We start from the raw sequence: 22,972 nt of genomic DNA, 5'->3' as shown, positions 1-22,972 counted from the left end.
CTCGCACTGCTTTTGAAGGAAAATAGGACGTCAACATGGCGGTCTTGTCCTTTGGAGAAATATCACATCGCCCGATCTATCACTGCTCTCGAAGTAAAATAGGACGTCAACGTGGCGGACTTGAACTTTGGAGGAATATCCCATCGCCCGATCTAGCACTGCTCTCGAAGTTAAATAGGATGTAAACGTGGCGGTCTTGTACTACGGACTGATATCCCAACGTTTTATCTCGCACTGCTTTTTAAGTAAAATAGGACATCAACAGGGCGGTGTTGTCCTTTGGAGAAATATCACATCGCCCGATCTAGCACTGCTTTCAAAGTAAAACAGGACGTCACGTGGTGGTCTTTTACTTTAGAGAGATACCCCATCGCCGATCTAGCACTGCTCTCGAAGTAAAATAGGACGTCAACGTGGCGGTCTTGCACTTTGGAGGGATATCCCATATCCCGATCTATCACTGCTCTCGAATTAAAATAGCACGTCAACGTGCTGGTCTTGTATTTTGGAGAGATATCCCATCGCCCGATTTAGCACTGCTCTCGTAGTAAAATAGGACTTCGACGTGGCGGTCTTGCACTTTGTAGGGATATCCCATCGCGCGATCTGGCACTGCTCTCGAAGTAAAATAGGAATTCGACGTGGCGGTCTTGCACATTGGAGGGATATCCCATCGCGCGATCAAGCAATGCTCTCAAAGCAAAATAGGACGTCAACGTGGCTGTCTTGCACTTTAGAGAGATATCCCATCGCACGATCTGGCACTGCTCTCGAAGTAAAATAGGATGTGAACGTGGTGGTCTTGTACTATGGACTGATATCCCAACGCTCGATCTCGCACTTCTTTTGAGGTAAAATAGAACGTCAACATGGCGGTCTTGTCCTTTGGAGAAAAATCACATCGCCCGATAAGAACTGCTCTCCAAGTAAAATAGGGCGTCAACGTGGCGATCTTGCACTTTGGAGGGATATCCCATCGCCCGATCTAGCACTGCTCTCGAAGTCAAATAGAGCGTCAACGTGCTGGTCGTGTATTTTGGAGAGATATCCCATCGGCCGATCCGGCACTGCTCTCGGAGTAAAATAGGACGTCAACGTGCTGGTCTTGCACTTTGCAGATATAACCCATCGCACGATCTAGCACTGCTCTCGAAGTAAAATAGGACGTCGACGTGGCGCTCTTGCACTTTGGAGGGAAATTCCATCGCCCGATTTAGCACTGCTCTCGAAGTAAAATAGGACTTCGACGTGGCGGTCTTGCACTTTGGAGGGATATCCCATCGCGCGATCTAGCACTGCTCTCGAAGTAAAATAGGACGTCGACGTGGCCGTATTGCACTTTGGAGGGATATCCCATCGCCCGATCTAGCACTGCTCTCGAAGTAAAATAGGAATTCGACGTGGCGGTCTTGCACTTTGGAGGGATATCCCATCGCGCGATCTAGCAATGCTCTCGCAGCAAAATAGGACGTCAACGTGGCTGTCTTGCACTTTGGGGGATATCCCATCGCCCGATCTAGCACTGCTCTCGAAGTAAAATAGCACGTCAACGTGCTGGTCTTGCACTTTGGAGAGGTATACCCTCGCCCGATCTGGCACTGCTCTCGAAGTAAAACAGGACGTCAACGTGGTGGTCTTGCACTTTGGAGACATATCTCATCGCCCGACCTAGCACTGCTCTCGAAGTAAAATAGGACGTCAACGTGGCGGTCATGAACTTTGGAGGAATATCCCATCGCCCGATCTAGCACTGCTCTCGAAGTAAAATAGGACGTCAACGTGGCGGTCTCGCGCTTTGCAGGGATATCCCATCGCCCGATCTAGCACTGCTCTCGAAGTCAAATTGGACGTCAACGTGCTGGTCGTGTATTTTGGAGCTATATCCCATCGCCCGATCTGGCACTGCTCTCGAAGTAAAATAGGACGTCAACGTGCTGGTCTTGTATTTTGGAGAGATATCCCATCGCCCGATCTAGCACTGCTCTCAAAGTAAAATAGGACGTCAACGTGGCGGTCTTGCACTTTGGAGAGATATACCATTGCCCGATCTAGCTCTGCACTCGAAGTAAAATAGGAGGTCAACGTGGCGGTCTTGCACTTTCTAGGGATATCCCATCGCCAGATCTAGCACTGCTCTCGAAGTGAAAAGGACGTTAACGTGCTGGTCTTGCACTTTGGAGATATATCCCATCGCACGATCTGGCACTGCTCTCGAAGTAAAATAGGATGTGAACGTGGCGGTATTGTACTATGGACTGATATCCCAACGCTCGATCTCGCACTGCTTTTGAAGTAAAATAGGACGTCAACATATCGGTCTTGTACTTTGGAGAAATATCACATCGCCCGATCTAGAACTGCTCTCCAAGTAAAATAGGACGTCAACGTGGCGATCTTGCCCTTTGGAGGGATATCCCATCGCCCGATCTAGCACTGCTCTCGAAGTCAAATAGGACGTCAACGTGCTGGTCGTGTATTTTGGAGAGATATCCCATCGCCCGATCCGGCACTGCTCTCGGAGTAAAATAGGGCGTCAACGTGCTGGTCTTGCACTTTGCAGATATAACCCATCGCACGATCTAGCACTGCTCTCGAAGTAAAATAGGACGTCGACGTGGCGCTCTTGCACTTGGGAGGGAAATTCCATCGCCCGATTTAGCACTGCTCTCGAAGTAAAATAGGACTTCGACGTGGCGGTCTTGCACTTTGGAGGGATATCCAATCGCGCGATCTAGCACAGCTCTCGAAGTAAAATAGGACGTCGACGTGGCCGTATTGCACTTTGGAGGGATATCCCATCGCCCGATCTAGCACTGCTCTCGAAGTAAAATAGGACGTCAACGTGGCGGTCATGAACTTTGGAGGAATATCCCATCGCCCGATCTAGCTCTGCTCTCGAAGTAAAATAGGACGTCAACGTGGCAGTCTCGCGCTTTGCCGGGATATCCCATCGCCCTATCTAGCACTGCTCTCGAAGTCAAATTGGACGTCAACGTGCTGGTCGTGTATTTTGGAGCCATATCCCATCGCCCGATCTAGCACTGCTCTCCAAGTAAAACAGGACGTCAACGTGGTGATCTTGCACTTTGGAGGGATATCCCATCGCCAGATCTAGCACTGCACTCGAAGGAAAACAGGACGTGAAAGTGGCGGTCTTGTACTTTGGAGGGATATTTCGTCGCCCGATCTAGCACTGCTTTCAAAGTAAAACAGGGCGTCACGTGGTGGTCTTGTACTTTGGAGAGATATCCCATCGCCCGATCTAGCACTGCTCTCAAAGTAAAATAGGACGTCAACGTGGCGGTCTTGCACTTTGGAGAGATATCCCATTGCCCGATCTAGCACTGCTCTCGAAGTAAAATAGGACGTCAACGTGCTGGTCTTGTATTTTGGAGAGATTACCCACCGCCCGATCTAGCACTGCTCTCGATGTACAATAGGACGTCAACGTGGCGGTCTTGCACTCCGGATGGATATCCCATCGCCCGATCTAGCACTGCTCTGGAAGTAAAATAGGATAAAATAGGACGTAATAGGACGTGAACGTGGGGGTCTTGCACTTTGGAGGGATATCCCATCGCCTGACCTAGCACCGCTCTCGAAGTAAAATAGAACGTTAACTTGCTGGTCTTGTATTTTGGAGAGATATCCCATCGCCCGATCTAGCACTGCTCTTGAAGTAAAATAGGACATCAACGTGGCGGTCTTGAACTTTGGAGGGATATCCCATCGCACGATCTGGCACTGCTCTCGAAGTAAAATAGGATGTGAACGTGATGGTCTTGTACTATGGACTGATATCCCAACGCTCGATCTCGCACTGCTTTTGAAGTAAAATAGGACGTCAACATGGCGGTCTTGCCCTTTGGAGAAATATCACATCACCCGATCTAGAACTGTTCTCCAAGTAAAATAGGGCGTCCACGTGGCGATCTTGCACTTTGGAGGGATATCCCATCGCCCGATCTAGCACTGCTCTCGAAGTAAAATAGGACGTCAACGTGGCGGTCTCGCGCTTTGCAGGGATATCCCATCGACCGATCTAGCACTGCTCTCGAAGTCAAATTGGACGTCAACGTGCTGGTAGTGTATTTTGGAGACATATCCCATCGCCCAATCTGGCACTGCTCTCGAAGTAAAATAGGACGTCAACGTGCTGGTCTTGTATTTTGCAGAGATATCAAATCGACCGATCTAGCACTGCTCTCAAAGTAAAATAGGACGTCAACGTGGCGGTCTTGCACTTTGGAGAGATATCCCATTGCCCGATCTAGCCCTGTTCTCGAAGTAAAATAGGACGTCAACGTGCTGGTCGTGTATTTTGGAGATATCCCATCGCCCGATCTGGAACTGCTCTCGAAGTAAAATAGGACGTCAACGTGCTGGTCTTGTATTTTGGAGAGATATCCCATCGCCCGATCTAGCACTGCTCTCAAAGTAAAATAGGACGTCAACGTGGCGGTCTTGCACTTTGGAGAGATATCCCATATCCCGATCTAGCACTGCTCTCAAAGTAAAATAGGACGTCAACGTGGCGGTCTTGCACTTTGGAGAGATATCCCATTGCCCGATCTAGCCCTGTTCTCGAAGTAAAATAGGACGTCAACGTGCTGGTCGTGTATTTTGGAGATATCCCATCGCCCGATCTGGAACTGCTCTCGAAGTAAAATAGGACGTCAACGTGCTGGTCTTGTATTTTGGAGAGATATCCCATCGCCCGATCTAGCACTGCTCTCAAAGTAAAATAGGACGTCAACGTGGCGGTCTTGCACTTTGGAGGGATATCCCATCGCCCGATCTAGCACTGCTCTGGAAGTAAAATAGGATAACATAGGACGTAATAGGACGTCAACGTGGGGGTCTTGCACTTTGGAGGGATATCCCATCGCCCGATCTAGCACTGCTCTCGAAGTCAAATAGGACGTCAACGTGCTGGTCGTGTATTTTGGAGAGATATCCCATCGCCCGATCCGGCAGTGCTCTCGAAGTAAAATAGGACGTCAACGTGCTGGTCTTGCACTTTGGAGGGAAATTCCATCGCCCGATTTAGCACTGCTCTCGAAGTAAAATAGGACTTCGACGTGGCGGTCTTGCACTTTGGAGGGATATACCATCGCGCGATCTAGCACTGCTCTCGAAGTAAAATAGGAATTCGACGTGGCGGTCTTGCACTTTGGAGGGATATCCCATCGCGCGATCTAGCAATGCTCTCGAAGGAAAATAGGACGTCAACGTGGCTGTCTTGCACATTGGGGGGATATCCCATCGCCCGATCTAGCACTGCTCTCGAAGTAAAATAGCACGTCAACGTGCTGGCCTTGCACTTTGGAGAGATATCCCATCGTCCGATCTGGCACTGCTCTCGAAGTAAAACAGGACGTCAACGTGCTGGTCTTGTATTTTGGAGAGATATCCCATCGCCCGATCTAGCACTGCTCTCAAAGTAAAATAGGACGTCAACGTGGCGGTCTTGCACTTTGGAGAGATATACCATTGCCCGATCTAGCTCTGCACTCGAAGTAAAATAGGAGGTCAATGTGGCGGTCTTGCACTTTCTAGGGATATCCCATCGCCCTATCTGGCACTGCTTTGGAAGTAAAATAGGACGTCAACATGCTGGTATTGTATTTTGGAGAGATATCACATCGCCGGATTAGCACTGCTCTTAAAGTAAAATAGGACGTCAACGTGGCGGTCTTGCACTTTGGAGAGATATTCCAATGCCCGATCGAGCACTGCTCTCGAAGTAAAATAGGACGTCAACGTGCTGGTCTTGTATTTTGGAGAGATATCCCATCGCCCGATCTAGCACTGCTCTCGAAGTAATATAGGACGTCGACGTGGCGGTCATGCACTTTGGAGGGATATCCCAACGCTCGATCTCGCTCTGCTTTTGAAGTAAAATAGGACATCAACAGGGCGGTGTTGTTCTTTGTAGAAATATCACATCGCCCCATCTAGCACTGCTCTTCAAGTAATACAGGACGTCAACGTGGCGATTTTGCACTTTGGAGGGATTTCCCATAGCCAGATCTAGCACTGCTCTCGAAGTAAAACAGGACGTGAACGTGGCGGTCTTGTACTATGGAGGGATATTTCGTCGCCCGATCTAGCACTGCTCTCAAAGTTAAACAGGACGTCAACGTGGTGGTCTTGTACTTTAGAGATATCCCATCGCCGATCTAGCACTGCTCCTGAAGTGAAATAGGAGGTCAACGTGCTGGTCTTTGATTTTGGAGAGATATTCCATCGGTCCGATCTAGCACTGCTCTCGAAGTAAAATAGGACGTCAAAGTGGCAGTCTTGCACTTTGTAGGGATATCCCGTCGCCTGATCTAGCACTGCTCTCGAAGTCAACTAGGACGTCAACGTCCTGGTCGTGTATTTTGGAGAGATATCCCATCGCGCTATCTGGCACTGCTTTCGTAGTAAAATAGGACGTCAACGTGGCGGTCTTGTACTATGGAGTGATATCCCAACGCTCGATCTCGCACTGCTTTTGAAGGAAAATAGGACGTCAACATGGCGGTCTTGTCCTTTGGAGAAGTATCACATCGCCCGATCTAGCACTGCTCTCCAAGTAAAATAGGGCGTCAACGTGGCGATCTTGCACTTTGGAGGGATATCCCATCACCCGTTTTAGCACAGCTCTCGAAATAAAAGAGGACGTGAACGTGGCGGCCTTGTACTTTGGAGGGATATTTCGTCGCCCGATATAGCACTGCTCTCAAAGTAAAACAGGACGTCAACGTGGTGGTGTTGTACTTTGGAGAGATATCCCATCGCCGATCTAGCACTGCTCTCGAAGTGAAATAGGACGTCAACGTGGCGGTCTTGAACATTGGAGGAATATCCCATCGACCGATCTAGCACTGCTCTCGAATTAAAATAGGATGTAAACGTGGCGGTCTCGTACTATGGACTGATATCCCAACGCTCGATCTCGCACTGCTTTTGAAGTAAAATAGGACATCAACAGGGCGGTGTTGTCCTTTGGAGAAATATCACAGCGCCGATCTAGCACTGCTCTCGAAGTAAAATAGGACGTTAACGTGCTGGTCTTGCACTTTGGAGAGATATCCTATCGCCCGATCTAGCACTGCTCTCGAAGTAATATAGGACGTCGACGTGGCGGTCTTGCACTTTGGAGGGATATCCCATCGGCCGATCTAGCAATGCTCTCGAAGTAAATTAGGACGTCGACGTTGCGGTCTTGCACTTTGGACGGATATTCCATCTCCCGATCTAGCCTGCTCTCGAAGTAAAATAGGACGTAAACGTGGCGGTCTTGCACTTTGGAGAGATATCCCATTGCCCGATCTAGCACTGCTCTCGAAGTAAACTAGGACGTCAACGTGCTGGTCGTGTATTATGGAGATATCCCATCGCCCGATCTGGCACTGCTCTCGAAGTAAAATAGGACGTCAACGTGCTGGTCTTGTATTTTTGGAGATATATCCCATCGCCCGATCTAGCACTGCTCTCAAAGTAAAATAGGACGTCAACGTGGCTGTCTTGCACTTTGGAGGGATATCCCATATCCCGATCTATCACTGCTCTCGAATTAAAATAGGACGTCAATGTGCTGGTCTTGTATTTTGGAGAGATTACCCACCGCCCGATCTAGCACTGCTCTCGAAGTACAATAGGACGTCAAAGTGGCGGTCTTGCACTTTGGAGGGATATCCCATCGCCTGATCTAGCACTGCTCTAGAAGTAAAATAGAACGTTAACGTGCTGGTCTTGTATTTTGGAGGGATATCCCATCGCCCGATCTAGCACTGCTCTCGAAGTAAAATAGGACGTTAACGTGCTGGTCTTGCACTTTGGAGAGATATCCCATCGCACGATCTGGCACTGCTCTCGAAGTAAAATAGGATGTGAACGTGGTGGTCTTGTACTATGGACTGATATCCCAACGCTTGATCTCGCACTGCTTTTGAAGTAAAATAGGACGTCAACATGGCGGCTTCGTCCTTTGGAGAAATATCACATCGCCCGATCTAGAACTGCTCTCCAAGTAAAATAGGGCGTCAACGTGGCGATCTTGCACTTTGGAGGGATATCCCATCGCCCGATCTAGCACTGCTCTCGAAGTCAAATAGGACGTCAACGTGCTCCTCTTCAACTTTGGAGAGATTTCCTATCCCCCGATCTAGCACTGCTGTCGAAGTAATATAGGACGTCGAGGTGGCGGTCTTGCACTTTGCAGATATAACCCATCGCACGATCTAACGCTGCTCTCGAAGTAAAATAGGACGTCGACGTGGCGTTTTTGCACTTTGGAGGGAAAATCCATCGCCCGATTTAGCACTGCCTTCGAAGTAAAATTGGACTTCGACGTGGCGGTCTTGCACTTTGGAGGGATATCCCATCGCGCGATCTAGCACTGCTCTCGAAGCAAAATAGGACGTTGACGTGGCCGTATTGCACTTTTGAGGGATATCCCATTGCCCGATCTAGCACTGCTCTGGAAGTAAAATAGAAATTCGACGTGGCGGTCTTGCACTTTGGAGGGATATCCCATCGCGCGATCTAGCAATGCTCTGGAAGCAAAATAGGACGTCAACGTGGCTGTCTTGCACTTTGGGGGGATATCCCATCGCCCGATCTAGCACTGCTCTCGAAGTAAAATAGCACGTCAACATGCTGGTCTTGCACTTTGGAAAGATATCCCATCGCCCGATCTGGCACTGCTCTCGAAGTAAAACATAACATCAACGTGCTGGTCTTGCACTTTGGAGACATATCTCATCGCCCGATCTAGCACTGCTCTCGAAGTAAAATAGGACGTCAACGTGGCGGTCTTGCACTTTGGAGGGATATCCCATCGCGCGATCTAGCACTGCTCTCGAAGCAAAATAGGACGTTGACGTGGCCGTATTGCACTTTTGAGGGATATCCCATTGCCCGATCTAGCACTGCTCTGGAAGTAAAATAGAAATTCGACGTGGCGGTCTTGCACTTTGGAGGGATATCCCATCGCGCGATCTAGCAATGCTCTGGAAGCAAAATAGGACGTCAACGTGGCTGTCTTGCACTTTGGGGGGATATCCCATCGCCCGATCTAGCACTGCTCTCGAAGTAAAATAGCACGTCAACATGCTGGTCTTGCACTTTGGAAAGATATCCCATCGCCCGATCTGGCACTGCTCTCGAAGTAAAACATAACGTCAACGTGCTGGTCTTGCACTTTGGAGACATATCTCATCGCCCGATCTAGCACTGCTCTCGAAGTAAAATAGGACGTCAACGTGGCGGTCTTGCACTTTGGAGGGATATCCCATCGCCCGATCTAGCACTGCTCTCGAAGTAAAATAGGATGTAAACGTGGCGGTCTTGTACTACGGACTGATATCCCAACGCTCGATCTCGCACTGCTTTTGAAGTCAAATAGGACATCAACAGGGCAGTGTTTTCCTTTGGAGAAATATCACATCGCCCGATCTAGCACTGCTCTCCAAGTAAAACAGGACGTGAACGTGGTGATCTTGCACTTTGGAGGGATATCCCATCGCCAGATCTAGCACTGCACTCGAACGAAAACAGGACGTGAAAGTGGCGGTCTTGTACTTTGGAGGGATATTTCGTCGCCCGATCTAGCACTGCTTTCAAAGTAAAACAGGGCGTCACGTGGTGGTCTTGTACTTTGGAGAGATATCCCATCGCCCGATCTAGCACTGCTCTCAAAGTAAAATAGGACGTCAACGTGGCGGTCTTGCACTTTGGAGAGATATCCCATTGCCCGATCTAGCACTGCTCTCGAAGTAAAATAGGACGTCAACGTGCTGGTCTTGTATTTTGGAGAGATTACCCACCGCCCGATCTAGCACTGCTCTCGAAGTACAATAGGACGTCAACGTGGCGGTCTTGCACTTTGGAGGGATATCCCATCGCCCGATCTAGCACTGCTCTGGAAGTAAAATAGGATAAAATAGGACGTAATAGGACGTGAACGTGGGGGTCTTGCACTTTGGAGGGATATCCCATAGCCTGACCTAGCACCGCTCTCGAAGTAAAATAGAACGTTAACTTGCTGGTCTTGTATTTTGGAGAGATATCCCATCGCCCGATCTAGCACTGCTCTCGAAGTACAATAGGACGTCAACGTGGCGGTCTTGCACTTTCTAGGGATATCAAATCGCCCGATCTAGCACTGCTCTTGAAGTAAAATAGGACATCAACGTGGCGGTCTTGAACTTTGGAGGGATATCCCATCGCACGATCTGGCACTGCTCTCGAAGTAAAATAGGATGTGAACGTGATGGTCTTGTACTATAGACTGATATCCCAACGCTCGATCTCGCACTGCTTTTGAAGTAAAATAGGACGTCAACATGGCGGTCTTGCCCTTTGGAGAAATATCACATCGCCCGATCTAGAACTGCTCTCCAAGTAAAATAGGGCGTCAACGTGGCGATCTTGCAGTTTGGAGGGATATCCCATCACCCGATCTAGCACTGCTCTCGAAGTAAAATAGGACGTCAACGTGGCGGTCTCGCGCTTTGCAGGGATATCCCATCGACCGATCTAGCACTGCTCTCGAAGTCAAATTGGACGTCAACGTGCTGGTAGTGTATTTTGGAGACATATCCCATCGCCCGATCTGGCACTGCTCTAGAAGTAAAATAGGACGTCAACGTGCTGGTCTTGTATTTTGGAGAGATATCAAATCGACCGATCTAGCACTGCTCTCAAAGTAAAATAGGACGTCAACGTGGCGGTCTTGCACTTTGGAGAGATATCCCATTGCCCGATCTAGCACTGTTCTCGAAGTAAAATAGGACGTCAACGTGCTGGTCGTGTATTTTGGAGATATCCCATCGCCCAATCTGGCACTGCTCTCGAAGTAAAATAGGACGTCAACGTGCTGGTCTTGTATTTTGGAGAGATATCCCATCGCCCGATCTAGCACTGCTCTAAAAGTAAAATAGGACGTCAACGTGGCGGTCTTGCACTTTGGAGAGATATCCCATATCCCGATCTATCACTGCTCTCGAATTAGAATAGAACGTCAACGTGCTGGTCTTGTATTTTGGAGAGATTACCCACCGCCCGATCTAGCACTGCTCTCGAAGTACAATAGGACGTCAACGTGGCGGTCTTGCACTTTGGAGGGATATCCCATCGCCCGATCTAGCACTGCTCTCGAAGTCAAATAGGACGTCAACGTGCTGGTCGTGTATTTTGGAGAGATATCCCATCGCCCGATCCGGCAGTGCTCTCGAAGTAAAATAGGACGTCAACGTGCTGGTCTTGCACTTTGGAGGGAAATTCCATCGCCCGATTTAGCACTGCTCTCGAAGTAAAATAGGACGTCAACGTGCTGGTCTTGCACTTTGGAGGGAAATTCCATCGCCCGATTTAGCACTGCTCTCGAAGTAAAATAGGACTGCGACGTGGCGGTCTTGCACTTTGGAGGGATATACCATCGCGCGATCTAGCACTGCTCTCGAAGTAAAATAGGAATTCGACGTGGCGGTCTTGCACTTTGGAGGGATATCCCATCGCGCGATCTAGCAATGCTCTCGAAGGAAAATAGGACGTCAACGTGGCTGTCTTGCACATTGGGGGATATCCCATCGCCCGATCTAGCACTGCTCTCGAAGTAAAATAGCACGTCAACGTGCTGGCCTTGCACTTTGGAGAGATATCCCATCGTCCGATCTGGCACTGCTCTCGAAGTAAAACAGGACGTCAACGTGCTGGTCTTGCACTTTGGAGAAATATCACATCGCCCGATCTAGCACTGCTCTCGAAGTAAAATAGGACGTCAACGTGGCGGTCTTGAACTTTGGAGGAATATCCCATCGACCGATCTAGCACTGCACTCGAAGGAAAACAGGATGTAAATGTGGCGGTCTTGTACTTTGGAGGGATATTTCGTCGCCCGATCTAGCACTGCTTTCAAAGTAAAACAGGACGTCACGTGGTGGTCTTGTACTTTGGAGAGATATCCCATCGCCGATCTAGCACTGCTCTCGAAGTAAAATAGGACGTCAACGTGCTGGTCTTGGATTTTGGAGAGATATTCCATCGCCCGATCTAGCACTGCTCTCGAAGTACAATAGGACGTCAACGTGGCGTTCTTGCACTTTGGAGGGATATCCCATCGCCCGATCTAGCACTGCTCTCGAAGTAAAATAGGAGGTCAACGTGGCGGTCTTGCTCTTTGGAGGAATATCCCATCGCCCGATCTAGCCCTGCTCTCGAAGTAAAATAGGACGTTAACGTGCTGGTCTTGCACTTTGGAAAGATATCCCATCGCACGATCAGGCACCGCTCTCGAAGTAAAACAGGACGTCAACGTGCTCCTCTTCAACTTTGGAGAGATTTCCTATCCCCCGATCTAGCACTGCTGTCGAAGTAATATAGGACGTCGAGGTGGCGGTCTTGCACATTGGAGGGATATCCCATCGCCCGATCTAGCACTGCTCTCGAAGTAAAATAGGACGTCAACGTGCTGGTCGTGTATTTTGGAGACATACCCCTTCGCCCGATCTGGCACTGCTCTCGAAGTAAAATAGGACGTCAACGTGCTGGTCTTGTATTTTGGAGAGATATCACATCGCCGGATTAGCGCTGCTCTCAAAATCAAATTGGACGTCAACGTGCTGGTCGTGTATTTTGGAGACATATCCTATCGCCCGATCTTGCACTGCTCTCGAAGTAAAATAGGACGTCAACGTGCTGGTCTTGTATTTTGGAGAGATATCCCATCGCCCGATCTAGCACTGCTCTCGAAGTAAAATAGGACGTCAACGTGGCGGTCTCGCGCTTTGCAGGGATATCCCATCGACCGATCTAGCACTGCTCTCGAAGTCAAATTGGACGTCAACGTGCTGGTAGTGTATTTTGGAGACATATCCCATCGCCCAATCTGGCACTGCTCTCGAAGTAAAATAGGACGTCAACGTGCTGGTCTTGTATTTTGGAGAGATATCAAATCGACCGATCTAGCACTGCTCTCAAAGTAAAATAGGACGTCAACGTGGCGGTCTTGCACTTTGGAGAGATATCCCATTGCCCGATCTAGCCCTGTTCTCGAAGTAAAATAGGACGTCAACGTGCTGGTCGTGTATTTTGGAGATATCCCATCGCCCGATCTGGAACTGCTCTCGAAGTAAAATAGGACGTCAACGTGCTGGTCTTGTATTTTGGAGAGATATCCCATCGCCCGATCTAGCACTGCTCTCAAAGTAAAATAGGACGTCAACGTGGCGGTCTTGCACTTTGGAGAGATATCCCATATCCCGATCTAGCACTGCTCTCAAAGTAAAATAGGACGTCAACGTGGCGGTCTTGCACTTTGGAGAGATATCCCATTGCCCGATCTAGCCCTGTTCTCGAAGTAAAATAGGACGTCAACGTGCTGGTCGTGTATTTTGGAGATATCCCATCGCCCGATCTGGAACTGCTCTCGAAGTAAAATAGGACGTCAACGTGCTGGTCTTGTATTTTGGAGAGATATCCCATCGCCCGATCTAGCACTGCTCTCAAAGTAAAATAGGACGTCAACGTGGCGGTCTTGCACTTTGGAGGGATATCCCATCGCCCGATCTAGCACTGCTCTGGAAGTAAAATAGGATAACATAGGACGTAATAGGACGTCAACGTGGGGGTCTTGCACTTTGGAGGGATATCCCATCGCCCGATCTAGCACTGCTCTCGAAGTCAAATAGGACGTCAACGTGCTGGTCGTGTATTTTGGAGAGATATCCCATCGCCCGATCCGGCAGTGCTCTCGAAGTAAAATAGGACGTCAACGTGCTGGTCTTGCACTTTGGAGGGAAATTCCATCGCCCGATTTAGCACTGCTCTCGAAGTAAAATAGGACTTCGACGTGGCGGTCTTGCACTTTGGAGGGATATACCATCGCGCGATCTAGCACTGCTCTCGAAGTAAAATAGGAATTCGACGTGGCGGTCTTGCACTTTGGAGGGATATCCCATCGCGCGATCTAGCAATGCTCTCGAAGGAAAATAGGACGTCAACGTGGCTGTCTTGCACATTGGGGGGATATCCCATCGCCCGATCTAGCACTGCTCTCGAAGTAAAATAGCACGTCAACGTGCTGGCCTTGCACTTTGGAGAGATATCCCATCGTCCGATCTGGCACTGCTCTCGAAGTAAAATAGGACGTCAACATGCTGGTATTGTATTTTGGAGAGATATCACATCGCCGGATTAGCACTGCTCTTAAAGTAAAATAGGACGTCAACGTGGCGGTCTTGCACTTTGGAGAGATATTCCAATGCCCGATCGAGCACTGCTCTCGAAGTAAAATAGGACGTCAACGTGCTGGTCTTGTATTTTGGAGAGATATCCCATCGCCCGATCTAGCACTGCTCTCGAAGTAATATAGGACGTCGACGTGGCGGTCATGCACTTTGGAGGGATATCCCAACGCTCGATCTCCTCTGCTTTTGAAGTAAAATAGGACATCAACAGGGCGGTGTTGTTCTTTGTAGAAATATCACATCGCCCCATCTAGCACTGCTCTTCAAGTAATACAGGACGTCAACGTGGCGATTTTGCACTTTGGAGGGATTTCCCATAGCCAGATCTAGCACTGCTCTCGAAGTAAAACAGGACGTGAACGTGGCGGTCTTGTACTATGGAGGGATATTTCGTCGCCCGATCTAGCACTGCTCTCAAAGTTAAACAGGACGTCAACGTGGTGGTCTTGTACTTTAGAGATATCCCATCGCCGATCTAGCACTGCTCCTGAAGTGAAATAGGAGGTCAACGTGCTGGTCTTTGATTTTGGAGAGATATTCCATCGGTCCGATCTAGCACTGCTCTCGAAGTAAAATAGGACGTCAAAGTGGCAGTCTTGCACTTTGTAGGGATATCCCGTCGCCTGATCTAGCACTGCTCTCGAAGTCAACTAGGACGTCAACGTCCTGGTCGTGTATTTTGGAGAGATATCCCATCGCGCTATCTGGCACTGCTTTCGTAGTAAAATAGGACGTCAACGTGGCGGTCTTGTACTATGGAGTGATATCCCAACGCTCGATCTCGCACTGCTTTTGAAGGAAAATAGGACGTCAACATGGCGGTCTTGTCCTTTGGAGAAGTATCACATCGCCCGATCTAGCACTGCTCTCCAAGTAAAATAGGGCGTCAACGTGGCGATCTTGCACTTTGGAGGGATATCCCATCACCCGTTTTAGCACAGCTCTCGAAATAAAAGAGGACGTGAACGTGGCGGCCTTGTACTTTGGAGGGATATTTCGTCGCCCGATATAGCACTGCTCTCAAAGTAAAACAGGACGTCAACGTGGTGGTCTTGTACTTTGGAGAGATATCCCATCGCCGATCTAGCACTGCTCTCGAAGTGAAATAGGACGTCAACGTGGCGGTCTTGAACATTGGAGGAATATCCCATCGACCGATCTAGCACTGCTCTCGAATTAAAATAGGATGTAAACGTGGCGGTCTCGTACTATGGACTGATATCCCAACACTCGATCTCGCACTGCTTTTGAAGTAAAATAGGACATCAACAGGGCGGTGTTGTCCTTTGGAGAAATATCACAGCGCCGATCTAGCACTGCTCTCGAAGTAAAATAGGACGTTAACGTGCTGGTCTTGCACTTTGGAGAGATATCCTATCGCCCGATCTAGCACTGCTCTCGAAGTAATATAGGACGTCGACGTGGCGGTCTTGCACTTTGGAGGGATATCCCATCGGCCGATCTAGCAATGCTCTCGAAGTAAATTAGGACGTCGACGTTGCGGTCTTGCACTTTGGACGGATATTCCATCTCCCGATCTAGCCTGCTCTCGAAGTAAAATAGGACGTAAACGTGGCGGTCTTGCACTTTGGAGAGATATCCCATTGCCCGATCTAGCACTGCTCTCGAAGTAAACTAGGACGTCAACGTGCTGGTCGTGTATTATGGAGATATCCCATCGCCCGATCTGGCACTGCTCTCGAAGTAAAATAGGACGTCAACGTGCTGGTCTTGTATTTTTGGAGATATATCCCATCGCCCGATCTAGCACTGCTCTCAAAGTAAAATAGGACGTCAACGTGGCTGTCTTGCACTTTGGAGGGATATCCCATATCCCGATCTATCACTGCTCTCGAATTAAAATAGGACGTCAATGTGCTGGTCTTGTATTTTGGAGAGATTACCCACCGCCCGATCTAGCACTGCTCTCGAAGTACAATAGGACGTCAAAGTGGCGGTCTTGCACTTTGGAGGGATATCCCATCGCCTGATCTAGCACTGCTCTAGAAGTAAAATAGAACGTTAACGTGCTGGTCTTGTATTTTGGAGGGATATCCCATCGCCCGATCTAGCACTGCTCTCGAAGTAAAATAGGACGTTAACGTGCTGGTCTTGCACTTTGGAGAGATATCCCATCGCACGATCTGGCACTGCTCTCGAAGTAAAATAGGATGTGAACGTGGTGGTCTTGTACTATGGACTGATATCCCAACGCTTGATCTCGCACTGCTTTTGAAGTAAAATAGGACGTCAACATGGCGGCTTTGTCCTTTGGAGAAATATCACATCGCCCGATCTAGAACTGCTCTCCAAGTAAAATAGGGCGTCAACGTGGCGATCTTGCACTTTGGAGGGATATCCCATCGCCCGATCTAGCACTGCTCTCGAAGTCAAATAGGACGTCAACGTGCTCCTCTTCAACTTTGGAGAGATTTCCTATCCCCCGATCTAGCACTGCTGTCGAAGTAATATAGGACGTCGAGGTGGCGGTCTTGCACTTTGCAGATATAACCCATCGCACGATCTAACGCTGCTCTCGAAGTAAAATAGGACGTCGACGTGGCGTTTTTGCACTTTGGAGGGAAATTCCATCGCCCGATTTAGCACTGCCTTCGAAGTAAAATTGGACTTCGACGTGGCGGTCTTGCACTTTGGAGGGATATCCCATCGCGCGATCTAGCACTGCTCTCGAAGCAAAATAGGACGTCGACGTGGCCGTATTGCACTTTTGAGGGATATCCCATTGCCCGATCTAGCACTGCTCTGGAAGTAAAATAGAAATTCGACGTGGCGGTCTTGCACTTTGGAGGGATATCCCATCGCGCGATCTAGCAATGCTCTGGAAGCAAAATAGGACGTCAACGTGGCTGTCTTGCACTTTGGGGGGATATCCCATCGCCCGATCTAGCACTGCTCTCGAAGTAAAATAGCACGTCAACATGCTGGTCTTGCACTTTGGAAAGATATCCCATCGCCCGATCTGGCACTGCTCTCGAAGTAAAACATAACGTCAACGTGCTGGTCTTGCACTTTGGAGACATATCTCATCGCCCGATCTAGCACTGCTCTCGAAGTAAAATAGGACGTCAATGTGGCGGTCTTGCACTTTGGAGGGATATCCCATCGCCCGATCTAGCACTGCTCTCGAAGTAAAATAGGATGTAAACGTGGCGGTCTTGTACTACGGACTGATATCCCAACGCTCGATCTCGCACTGCTTTTGAAGTCAAATAGGACATCAACAGGGCAGTGTTTTTCTTTGGAGAAATATCACATCGCCCGATCTAGCACTGCTCTCCAAGTAAAACAGGACGTGAACGTGGTGATCTTGCACTTTGGAGGGATATCCCATCGCCAGATCTAGCACTGCACTCGAACGAAAACAGGACGTGAAAGTGGCGGTCTTGTACTTTGGAGGGATATTTCGTCGCCCGATCTAGCACTGCTTTCAAAGTAAAACAGGGCGTCACGTGGTGGTCTTGTACTTTGGAGAGATATCCCATCGCCCGATCTAGCACTGCTCTCAAAGTAAAATAGGACGTCAACGTGGCGGTCTTGCACTTTGGAGAGATATCCCATTGCCCGATCTAGCACTGCTCTCGAAGTAAAATAGGACGTCAACGTGCTGGTCTTGTATTTTGGAGAGATTACCCACCGCCCGATCTAGCACTGCTCTCGAAGTACAATAGGACGTCAACGTGGCGGTCTTGCACTTTGGAGGGATATCCCATCGCCCGATCTAGCACTGCTCTGGAAGTAAAATAGGATAAAATAGGACGTAATAGAACGTGAACGTGGGGGTCTTGCACTTTGGAGGGATATCCCATAGCCTGACCTAGCACCGCTCTCGAAGTAAAATAGAACGTTAACTTGCTGGTCTTGTATTTTGGAGAGATATCCCATCGCCCGATCTAGCACTGCTCTCGAAGTACAATAGGACGTCAACGTGGCGGTCTTGCACTTTCTAGGGATATCAAATCGCCCGATCTAGCACTGCTCTTGAAGTAAAATAGGACATCAACGTGGCGGTCTTGAACTTTGGAGGGATATCCCATCGCACGATCTGGCACTGCTCTCGAAGTAAAATAGGATGTGAACGTGATGGTCTTGTACTATAGACTGATATCCCAACGCTCGATCTCGCACTGCTTTTGAAGTAAAATAGGACGTCAACATGGCGGTCTTGCCCTTTGGAGAAATATCACATCGCCCGATCTAGAACTGCTCTCCAAGTAAAATAGGGCGTCAACGTGGCGATCTTGCAGTTTGGAGGGATATCCCATCACCCGATCTAGCACTGCTCTCGAAGTAAAATAGGACGTCAACGTGGCGGTCTCGCGCTTTGCAGGGATATCCCATCGACCGATCTAGCACTGCTCTCGAAGTCAAATTGGACGTCAACGTGCTGGTAGTGTATTTTGGAGACATATCCCATCGCCCGATCTGGCACTGCTCTAGAAGTAAAATAGGACGTCAACGTGCTGGTCTTGTATTTTGGAGAGATATCAAATCGACCGATCTAGCACTGCTCTCAAAGTAAAATAGGACGTCAACGTGGCGGTCTTGCACTTTGGAGAGATATCCCATTGCCCGATCTAGCACTGTTCTCGAAGTAAAATAGGACGTCAACGTGCTGGTCGTGTATTTTGGAGATATCCCATCGCCCAATCTGGCACTGCTCTCGAAGTAAAATAGGACGTCAACGTGCTGGTCTTGTATTTTGGAGAGATATCCCATCGCCCGATCTAGCACTGCTCTAAAAGTAAAATAGGACGTCAACGTGGCGGTCTTGCACTTTGGAGAGATATCCCATATCCCGATCTATCACTGCTCTCGAATTAGAATAGAACGTCAACGTGCTGGTCTTGTATTTTGGAGAGATTACCCACCGCCCGATCTAGCACTGCTCTCGAAGTACAATAGGACGTCAACGTGGCGGTCTTGCACTTTGGAGGGATATCCCATCGCCCGATCTAGCACTGCTCTCGAAGTCAAATAGGACGTCAACGTGCTGGTCGTGTATTTTGGAGAGATATCCCATCGCCCGATCCGGCAGTGCTCTCGAAGTAAAATAGGACGTCAACGTGCTGGTCTTGCACTTTGGAGGGAAATTCCATCGCCCGATTTAGCACTGCTCTCGAAGTAAAATAGGACTTCGACGTGGCGGTCTTGCACTTTGGAGGGATATACCATCGCGCGATCTAGCACTGCTCTCGAAGTAAAATAGGAATTCGACGTGGCGGTCTTGCACTTTGGAGGGATATCCCATCGCGCGATCTAGCAATGCTCTCGAAGGAAAATAGGACGTCAACGTGGCTGTCTTGCACATTGGGGGATATCCCATCGCCCGATCTAGCACTGCTCTCGAAGTAAAATAGCACGTCAACGTGCTGGCCTTGCACTTTGGAGAGATATCCCATCGTCCGATCTGGCACTGCTCTCGAAGTAAAACAGGACGTCAACGTGCTGGTCTTGCACTTTGGAGAAATATCACATCGCCCGATCTAGCACTGCTCTCGAAGTAAAATAGGACGTCAACGTGGCGGTCTTGAACTTTGGAGGAATATCCCATCGACCGATCTAGCACTGCACTCGAAGGAAAACAGGATGTAAATGTGGCGGTCTTGTACTTTGGAGGGATATTTCGTCGCCCGATCTAGCACTGCTTTCAAAGTAAAACAGGACGTCACGTGGTGGTCTTGTACTTTGGAGAGATATCCCATCGCCGATCTAGCACTGCTCTCGAAGTAAAATAGGACGTCAACGTGCTGGTCTTGGATTTTGGAGAGATATTCCATCGCCCGATCTAGCACTGCTCTCGAAGTACAATAGGACGTCAACGTGGCGTTCTTGCACTTTGGAGGGATATCCCATCGCCCGATCTAGCCCTGCTCTCGAAGTAAAATAGGACGTTAACGTGCTGGTCTTGCACTTTGGAAAGATATCCCATCGCACGATCAGGCACCGCTCTCGAAGTAAAACAGGACGTCAACGTGCTCCTCTTCAACTTTGGAGAGATTTCCTATCCCCCGATCTAGCACTGCTGTCGAAGTAATATAGGACGTCGAGGTGGCGGTCTTGCACATTGGAGGGATATCCCATCGCCCGATCTAGCACTGCTCTCGAAGTAAAATAGGACGTCAACGTGCTGGTCGTGTATTTTGGAGACATACCCCTTCGCGCGATCTGGCACTGCTCTCGAAGTAAAATAGGACGTCAACGTGCTGGTCTTGTATTTTGGAGAGATATCACATCGCCGGATTAGCGCTGCTCTCAAAATCAAATTGGACGTCAACGTGCTGGTCGTGTATTTTGGAGACATATCCTATCGCCCGATCTTGCACTGCTCTCGAAGTAAAATAGGACGTCAACGTGCTGGTCTTGTATTTTGGAGAGATATCCCATCGCCCGATCTAGCACTGCTCTTAAAGTAAAATAGGACGTCAACGTGGCGGTTTTGCACTTTGGAGAGATATTCCATTGCCCGATCTAGCACTGCTCTCGAAGTAAAATAGGACGTCAACTTGCTGGTCGTGTATTTTGGAGAAATCCCATCGCCCGATCTGGCACTGCTCTCGAAGTAAAATAGGACGTCAACGTGCTGGTCTTGTATTTTGGAGAGATATCCCATCGCCCGATCTAGCACTGCTCTCAAAGTAAAATAGGACGTCAACGTGGCGGTCTTGCACTTTGGAGGGATATCCCATATCCCGATCTATCACTGCTCTCGAATTAAAATAGGACGTCAACGTGCTGGTCTTGTATTTTTGAGAGATTACCCACCGCCCGATCTAGAACTGCTCTCGAAGTTCAATAGGACGTCAACGTGGCGGTCTTGCACTTTAGAGGGATTCCCATCGCCCGATCTAGCACTGCTCTGGAAGTAAAATGGGATAAAATAGGACGTAATAGGACGTCAACGTGGACGTCTTGCACTTTGGAGGGATATCCCATTGCCTGATCTAGCACTGCTCTCGAAGTAAAATAGAACGTTAACTTGCTGGTCTTGTATTTTGGAGAGATATCCCATCGCCCGATCTAGCACTGCTCTCGAAGTACAATAGCACGTCAACGTGGCGGTCTTGCACTTTGTAGGGATATCCCATCGCCCGATCTAGCACTGCTCTTGAAGTAAAATAGGACATCAACGTGGTGGTCTTGCACTTTAGAGGGATATCCCATCGCCCGATCTAGCACTGCTCTCGAAGTCAAATAGGACGTCAACGTGCAGGTCGTGTATTTTGGAGAGATATCCCATCGCCCGATCCGACACTGCTCTCGAAGTAAAATAGGACGTCATCGTGCTGGTCTTGCACTTTGCAGATATGACCCATCGCACGATCTAGCGCTGCTCTCGAAGTAAAATAGGACGTCGTCGTGGCGCTCTTGCACTTTGGAGGGAAATTCCATCGCCCGATTTAGCACTGCTCTCGATGTAAAATAGGACTTCGACGTGGCAGTCTTGCACTTTGGAGGGATATCCGAACGCGCGATCTAGCACTGCTCTCGAAGTAAAATAGGACGTCGACGTGGTCGTATTGCACTTTGGAGGGATATCCCATCGCCCGATCTAGCACTGCTCTCGAAGTAAAATAGGAATTCGACGTGGCGGTCTTGCACTTTGGAGGGCTATCCCATCGTTCGATCTAGCAATGCTCTCGAAGCAAAATAGGACGTCAGCGTGGCTGTCTTGCACTTTGGGGGGATATCCCATCGCCCGATCTGGCACTGCTATCGAAGTAAAACAGGACGTCAACGTGCTGGTCTTGCACTTTGGAGACATATCCCATCGCCCGATCTGGCACTGCTCTCGAAGTAAAATAGGATGTAAACGTGGCGGTCTTGTACTATGGACTGATATCCCAACGCTCGATCTCGCACTGCTTTTGAAGGAAAATAGGACGTCAACATGGCGGTCTTGTCCTTTGGAGAAATATCACATCGCCCGATCTAGCACTGCTCTCGAAGTAAAATAGGACGTCAACGTGGCGGTCTTGAACTTTGGAGGAATATCCCATCGCCCGATGTAGCACTGCTCTCGAAGTTAAATAGGATGTAAACGTGGCGGTCTTGTACTACGGACTGATATCCCAACGTTTTATCTCGCACTGCTTTTTAAGTAAAATAGGACATCAACAGGGCGGTGTTGTCCTTTGGAGAAATATCACATCGCCCGATCTAGCACTGCTTTCAAAGTAAAACAGGACGTCACGTGGTGGTCTTTTACTTTAGAGAGATATCCCATCGCCGATCTAGCACTGCTCTCGAAGTAAAATAGGACGTCAACGTGGCGGTCTTGCACTTTGGAGGGATATCCCATATCCCGATCTATCACTGCTCTCGAATTAAAATAGCACGTCAACGTGCTGGTCTTGTATTTTGGAGAGATATCCCATCGCCCGATTTAGCACTGCTCTCGTAGTAAAATAGGACTTCGACGTGGCGGTCTTGCACTTTGTAGGGATATCCCATCGCGCGATGTGGCACTGCTCTCGAAGTAAAATAGGACGTCAACTTGCTGGTCTTGTATTTTGGAGAGATATTCCATTGCCCGATCTAGCACTGCTCTCGAAGTAAAATAGGACGTCAACTTGCTGGTCGTGTATTTTGGAGATATCCCATCGCCCGATCTGGCACTGCTCTCGAAGTAAAATAGGACGTCAACGTGCTGGTCTTGTATTTTTGGAGATATATCCCATCGCCCGATCTAGCACTGCTCTCAAAGTAAAATA

This window comes from Amblyomma americanum, chromosome 7, assembly GCF_052857255.1.
Source record: "Amblyomma americanum isolate KBUSLIRL-KWMA chromosome 7, ASM5285725v1, whole genome shotgun sequence".
In the NCBI taxonomy this organism is placed as follows: domain Eukaryota; kingdom Metazoa; phylum Arthropoda; class Arachnida; order Ixodida; family Ixodidae; genus Amblyomma; species Amblyomma americanum.
The sequence above is the reverse complement of the archived record's forward strand: the minus strand, read 5'-3'. Positions refer to the sequence as shown.